Source organism: Mauremys reevesii, linkage group 3 (genome assembly GCF_016161935.1).
Source record: "Mauremys reevesii isolate NIE-2019 linkage group 3, ASM1616193v1, whole genome shotgun sequence".
Taxonomy (NCBI): Eukaryota; Metazoa; Chordata; order Testudines; family Geoemydidae; genus Mauremys; species Mauremys reevesii.
Window position 1 is genome coordinate 102,185,198 of NC_052625.1, and position 7,831 is coordinate 102,193,028.

The 7,831-nt window shown below is 40.5% G+C and overlaps 1 long non-coding RNA gene across 1 annotated transcript in view; it reads right to left on the reverse strand.

Annotated features, from left to right (window-relative positions):
* The window catches only part of LOC120401579, a 32,988-nt gene extending 30,824 nt beyond the window's left edge, over positions 1-2,164 (reverse strand). Inside the window, exon 1 of the long non-coding RNA XR_005596565.1 lies at positions 2,004-2,164. This is a non-coding gene — a long non-coding RNA (uncharacterized LOC120401579). The remainder of the gene's footprint in view (positions 1-2,003) is intronic.
* Positions 2,165-7,831: the final 5,667 nt, after the last annotated feature.

A 7,831-nucleotide genomic window follows, 5' to 3' on the forward strand; every position in this document is an offset into this window, starting at 1 on the left:
TGATGGAGAATCTACCATGACCCTTCGTAAATTATTCCAATGATTAATTACTCTCAGTGTCAAAAATGTACACCTTATTTCTTGTCTGAATGTGTCTAGTTTCAACTTCCAGCCTTTGGATCATGTTATAACTTTCTCTGCTACATTTTGAAAAGTCTACTATTAAATGTTTGTTTCCCATCTAGACACTTATAGACTATAATCAAGTCACCCTTTAACCTTCTCTTTGTTAAGATAAATAGATTGAGCTCTGACTGTATCACTATAAGGCATATTTTCTAATCCTTTAGTAGTTCTCACGGCTCTTCTGTGACCCCTCTCCAATTATCACCATCCTTCTTGATATTAAAAGCATTTTAGTGGATTTTTTAAGCTATGGCCATCATCCCAGAATAACTTTGGAGATCAGGGAGGCACAGCAAGCTATTTTTTGTACGGCACAGTTCATGTTTCGTAACTCGTCTTACTTAACCTGCTTGCCCATTTACTAGTTATGATGCTGAGCCTACAAACCCCTAAGCCTCTTTGGGAAAGGGAATAAGAAGGGGCAGAAAAGCAAACAGGGAGATGTAAATGAGGATAGCAAAGAAGGCCCAGTCTGTAGTTAGGTTTAAATCATGATGCTAGCAGTAGCTCTATGCTATCAGTTTGCCTGCCCAGTGGTGGCACAACTGATTGCTTTGTGCAGGGCTGGCTCTGGCTTTTTGGGCACCCCAAGCAAAAAAAACAACAAAAACAACAAAGGGTGGGGCCACCGGAGCAGCAAAGCAGGGGGAAAAAAACCAACCCCCCCCCAAAACGGCACAGCTGGAGCAGCAGAGCGGGCGGGGGTGGGGGGGGAACACTGCGCGGCTGGAGCAGCAAAGCGGGGGGGGGGAGCACGGCGCAGCTGGAGCGGCAAAGCGGGTGTCGGGGGGGAAAACAAAACAAAAAACCCTACAGGGCGGCCGGAGCCAGGGGACTCTCTGTGCTGCAGAGTGCGCGCCCGGTCTAATGCGGGGGAAGGGAGTGGGGGGGAGAGAGAGAAGAGGGGCGGCCAGCGCTTCAGCGGGGCGCTCGCCACGCGTCCCCGACCGCCACGCCACATGCTGGGAGGGCTTCGCTCCGGTCGGCGGGGAGAGAAGGTCGTGGGCTGCCCTGCCAAGTTTGCTGTCCTCCCTGCCAGATTTCAAGTCCTTGCTCCAAAGCATGGGAGCACTAGAGCTTGTCACAAAAAAGGTCACCAGAATTTTTTTTAATGGGCAAAACCCCATATTTTCCCTAGTCTTGTTCTTGAAAATGGCTGAACTGTTTTGGCTGAAGTTTTCCAAAAAATTCTTCATACTCAGGCAGACACCTGGTATGGAAAATGGATAAAGTCTGGCAAAGCTTAAAGTAACTGAAACAGGGTCTTCTAATGGGAAATGTCGAATAGCCTTATTAATAGGTGGTGCTTATACTTTATACATATACAAAAAAACAACCAAATATAGTACAGTACTGTGTATAATGTGAACTACTAAAAAATAAAGAGAGAGCAGCATTTTTCTTCTGCATGGTAAAGTTTCAAGGCTGTATTAAGTCATTGTTCACTTGTAAACTCTTGAAAGAACAGCCACAATGTTTTGTTCAGACATTTCAGATTTACAAACAACTTCTCTCCTCGAGATGTTCGTAACTCTGAGGTTCTACTGTATTTATCTCCTAGCTAAAATGACAGAGTCCCAGGTAAAATATCATGTACACTGGCATTGCAAAATCCTTCTCATTGATTCACCGAGGAGAAATGAAAGAGTGCATAGAGTAAATGCTGGTATAGATGTATAGAGTGAATGCATTGATTAGGTGTGAGTACAACAAAGAGACATTGTGTCTGCAAATTTATGTAAATATACATACATGCATGCCGTGCATATAAATATATAAAATAGTTTAAAATATAAATTAGTAAAATATTTGCTTTTTTTCCATCATAATCATCAGACTGTAGTATCCCAGGAGCAAAAAAAACTTTGTTTCCTTACATGTCTGTCAAATGCTCAGCACCTCTTGATGCTATGTACATAATGATGACAGTAATCAATTATCCTGGTAAAGATGAGCTGAGTAGATTTTGTGCCTGAGTTGGTCATTTCATGATGGTTTGGCTGGGCTGCTACACAGACAGATGCCCTCCTGATGAAATGCCAAGGATGTTCAAACAGGGTTGTCAGTTGGGATAGGCAGTTGATTAGAACCAGGGGTGCTGGAACAATTTGTACATTGGGGGTGCTGAAAGCCATTGAACCAAACTGTAAACCCTGTATCTGATGGAAACCTCTTCAAGACAGGGGGTGCTGCCGCACACTCAGCACCCCTAGTTCCAGCACCTATGATGGGAACCACAAATAAATAGCACACAACCTAAAAAAACACATGACAACTCTCATGACTAAAACATTTACTAACAAAGGACAAGTGGTCTACACCCACAAGGGCTAGAAGCCTCTGTCCACACACAAAACTATTTCATGTGTCCTTCTCCCCTGCCTTGCCACTGTCCCCTTGCAGAAATGAAGATGTAATGTAAACTGTCCTCCTGCCTCACCTAGAAAAGAGGATGTCATAGAGATCTGCTAGGGGGTATTTGTACAAAGTTGGACTTGGTTCTTTTACCACCACAGATAAAGGAATAATACAGAGGTAAGTCCATTGACGCTGATGGAGACACATTGGTGTAACAGTGAGAGAGGAGACTCTCACCCTAAGTATCTTAAGGTTAACTGTACACTCTAGGCTAACTGAGGTTATGTACTATTAGTTAGGAGATAAATCAAGGTAACTAAGCAGATTTCATGAATTTTGAGTCACAGAAATCTCCTGTGTATTTTTTCTTACATTTTATTTATCTAAAATCCCTAAGTTAGACTTGGCCTCCTGCATTGATATCTTAGCTATTAATATAGAGTAACATAGTGTGTTCCTGAGGAAAAGGGATCTGTACACATTCTCTTCAGAGCTAGATTATCTATTACATTCCCCTTGGTGCTAGGTTTAGGGGCAAGAGAGAGGGTGCATTGAGGGATGGGTGGTTTATACTATGGTTGAAACGGTTATGTACCCAAACAGATGTTATTCCACACTCACAAGGTACTTCTCTCTCCCAGAAACTGCTTAGGATAAGGGATAGTGATTGCTTTCTATTGGCATACCCTGCAAAAGAATGTTACTGTGATCTCATTCTCATTACTCTTCTGTAGCTTATTTCACTGTGGTTTCTCTTTCATTCTAACCTCAGTTTCCTCATGATCTCAGAATTCCCCAGAACCCCCCATTTGCCACTTTGAGCCATGGGAATAAAGTGATGATTCTAAAAAGATAAAACAAAAGTAAATTCTCCCACGCAAGTGGTTGCCATGGAACTCACTCCCTGAGTGAAGGAAAAAAGCCTGTGGTAGAGTCCCTTTGTCTGTCCTCATTAATACCCACTGACAGATAGTTGCTCAATTACTCTAATTCTTAATTTTCCTCCTACCCTGCAAAGCTCCAGAACATTCTCTGTTCAGACTTGCCACTCATCACATTTTCAGCCCCTCTAACCACAGCTTTTGCAGCAATTAAAAATCAATGTACTTCTGAGCTGATACCCCAAACTGTGATACTTCTGAAGCCCTCATTTACAGAGCCACAGCTGTGGGTTTCAATACGGACAGCTTTACGTTTTCACCTTTTCCTTTTCTAATTAACTCCTGCTTGCACTATAGTGTACATGAGGATTCTCTTTCACCCTCTTCCTGTTAACAATAAGCTTCTCAGTTTTATAAGAAGTGAGATGAGATTGTAGTCAAGAGAAGTTTCAAAATGGAGATCCACAAAGCAAAAAACGCTGCCATCTTCAAATATTAAACTTTTAGGTCTCCGTAAGATACAGGTCCTACCAAATCTTTATTGTTCCCCTGGACACTTTTGAAAATAACTTGTCTTGCTCTCTTTGCTCTTTGCTGGGAATTGTACCCTCTGACATAACTGGAAAACAGAGGGTTGTACACAATCATTTACCTTTATTTGTCTTCAGGTTCAATATCCTGCCCAGATGCATTATCACACAGACTGTTTTTAAAATTAATTTCAACTAATTGTTGACAGCAGCCTGTAAAATGAAAGGGTTGTTTCTCTGTTCCTGAGTCAGTGGGCCGCCATTAGAGGCTGCTGATTTTGCAATGCATTTGCACAACTTTCTTTAAAATCACACAATATTGTAACAGGCCACAAGCAGATTGCAACAGTTTATGCTCATCTGAAACCAACAGAAATAATGCTTTGCACTTACAATAATAATACTTTAAAATGTACAGTGTGTGGTACAAACAAATTACTTACTAGATGCGGCATCCTGCCTTTAAACATCTCAAAGCACTTTACAAACATTCACCACTCTGTTACAGCAGTTTAATAGAGTGGTGACTCATATCCAATGTTTGTAAAGTGCTTTGAGAATTGACTATTCTTGTAGCTGAAGTTGCGTATCTTAGATCAATTCCGTGTGTCTCCCCCCGCCCCCAGTGTACACCAGGTCTTAGCCTGGCCCTGGGCTTACAGTAGTCATGTTATAAACCATGCTTACCCAGAAGGTACGACTGAGTTCAGATACCTGCAGTTCTTCCCTTTGGGAATGTGTGACTAGTGATATCCAGTGATTATAAAGCCTTCTCGTGACAAAGTACTGTTTATTTTGCAATACGAGCACAGCATTTAGCAAAAAAGGATTTTAAAACAATCAACAGTCTACACACGTCCATCTTCCCGAAAGGCTCACCATTCCCTGATGGTAACCTAAGTAGGCCTAACTTCTTCAGCCCCCCCTATGCCCCACTTCTCAATTAGGGTCTTGTGTCTCAGTCTAGTTCCCCTGAATGACTCTCTCTCTTCCTTGAGAGAATGGTCCTTTTTTAACCTGCCACGGTTCTTTTGATTTCCTGGCCTTTTCCTGTCCTGGCTTCGTCTCTTAACAACACTTCATTGTTTACTGAGGAGGCTGATACTGAGCCACTCTTTTTTTTTCCTGTTTATCTCGACAGCCTCCTATTAAACAAAGCCAATATATTTAAACATTCGAATAAACAGGTCAACAAACACTATTCATAAATTATTACAGAGCAGCTCCAAATTCATCACAGCAGCTTCTTGAGTTTCTTCAATATTATGAACTGATTCTAAATTGAGACTGCACTCTGCAAATAAGATTTTCAGCTGAGAATTACAGCATGACTTCAGATTTATACAGTTTGGGGATAATTTTTATGCAACAGCCACTTGTCATATTTGGATCAATCTGTTTGTGGGATGGTATTGAACAAAAATTCTAGTATAGGTGCATGTAACGTAGCATGAGAGATCATCATTACTAAAAGGAATACCACAAATGAGTAACAGCTGGTTAATATTTAAGCTCCTGTTGTATTCTCTATATAAAAAAAGCATAGAAGGATACTATGTAAATTATGTCTCAATGTCTTCAGAGAAAATGTCCTCACTTTTCTAGTTAAAATAAGTCTGTTCCATCAGTGCTGCAGCCTAACTCTGGAATTGAAGAGTCAAGCTATTCCATTTCAGGCTTGTGCACTATCACTGGGACTAAGGATTTTGCCATAGGAATTTAGTTAAAAATTCTGATAATGATGCACAAACTGGAATAGAATCTGCTTTGTTTTCCTAGAATTGTGATAGCTCTGTGGTGCTCAGGAATGTAAAAGTAGTGAAAAGTTCTTTTTGTTGCAAAGTAAATATGGTTGAAAATATAAATAGGGAGCTGATCTCTGCAATGGTGCCATTTTCACAAACTTTTCTGTCAATGATCTAACTTTAAAATGTAAGGCTTTGATCCTGCAAAGACTTAGGCACATGTGTAACTTTATGCACAGTGAGTAGTCCCAGTGACTTCAGTGAACTACTCCATAGTGTGTATATTTTAACCACATTTAAAGTGTCTGCAGGATCTGGCCCAATGTTTGCACTTGAGGGAGAAATCTTCAAGCTGTTATGGCTGTCAATACTCCATTAGTGGATTGGATGTAGCAGGAGTTTTCAGTGCACTACTGTTCTACAGAAATCAGGCTTCTTTTGGGAAGATTGTGTGGAAAAAATAAGAACAGTATATTTATTATTCTTTCCTCATTTTCATTTTCTACTTTTTTTTTAATCTTTTTAATGTTTCTGTATCTCCTCCCTCCATTTTTCTTCCTTCTCCCCTTTCCCTGTACTTTTTTCTCCCCCTTTCTGTGTTGCAACTAGAAAAGGGGTAGGGGATGGAAGATAAAAAGGGGAGGAAGAAAAACTGATTAAATGAAAAATCCAAAACTTAAATATTATTTTAAAAGGCTACATTGTTTTGAATATTTTTTTAAAAGTCCATGAAAAAATATTTTCAAAATGTTCCAATTCAAATAAAACAATCTGGTCAGCCTTAACTGGGTATCTGGTAAAAAGCCAAAGTAGTTTTGTCATGACCAAAATGAGGTATATCATTCACATTTCCCTGTGCAAGATGCTGGACTATTAAAAGGAAAGTCCTGGGGATGAGATTGACAATAGCACTTCCCCGTTTTCACCATCCTCTATTGGCTATAACAGTACTGGGTTTGTGTACTTGTTTTTTCATTCTTTTTACTGATTTTTCTCACTCACATAAAGGGAATAAATGATTGCTCCAGAAATTTTCACAATCTCATAAAATGCTTCTGTATTATATTGCCCACTACCCTCTGCATGTTCTCAGAGCTCATGTTATATAGGAAAGCTATGAAAAATTTAAAACACAATTGCCATGTAAGCACTCTGTTCTTTTCCTTGGGAGGCATTGCTTCTAGTATTTAGGTCAGGGGACTTGAGTCACACTGTTAAGATCTATTTCCAATTCTGTCAATGACTCAGTCTGTAACTTTTGGCACGACATCTCTGTGTCTCAGGTTTCCCATTTGCAATATGAGGATAAAAATACCTGTCTCTTTGGGAGTATTATGAGGCTTAATTAATTAACACCTGTAGAATGCTGTGACACGCTTGAAGTGCTATAGAAGTGCAAAGTGACTGTGTTGTTTTTCACCCAGTGTATGCACATGGTATGTACAGAATCTTCTGTAAGCCTTATCCTGGGAGCAAGGGGTGGCATAACCTAGGCTATAAATGTGTTTCATGTATTTTCTTTTCTTTTCTAGCAATTGCGTGCACAAGAATAGACAACCATTAGAGTCGAATTAGCTCATTCATGCGGTTTCATAAACAAGTGGAGAATCAAGAAGAGAGAGTGGCCTAATATCACCACCCTAGGCCCCACTTGGTTGGACTCACTTTGTCAAAGCCAGAATATATGGGTTCCCTGCTGAGCCAGCATTGATCCAGTATAATGCTTTGACGGCTCTCCCCTGACTCTGTTAGGAGGAACACTGTTAGTGAAAAGAAGCTTCACACCATGACGCTGTTTTTCTGTGTGACACCCAGCAGGGGTCGGGGGAGGGGGAAGAGAGAATAAAGGACAAATGAAGGGCAAGGGCAAATAGGATTATAGTTCTTTGGCTGCTGTCAGTGCGTTTCATGTGTCTAATATTTTACTGTATAAATGGAGGACATTACTGGTATCACAGAAGCCTTATATCAAAGAAGAAACAAAAGCTGGCTGAAGGGACCTCCAGTGGGATTCATTAAAAGACACCTCAAGTAATCAACTGCCTTTTTCTCAGGCCTATTGGAAAATTAGTTATCTAATAATCTGTAGGTGGTAGCCAAAGACAGCCATCCATCTAGTAGTCTGTCTCTCTCTAGCTAAACCTCCCAGTGCACATGCTGTCAATTATTGCTAGATAACAGCTTCCAGCAG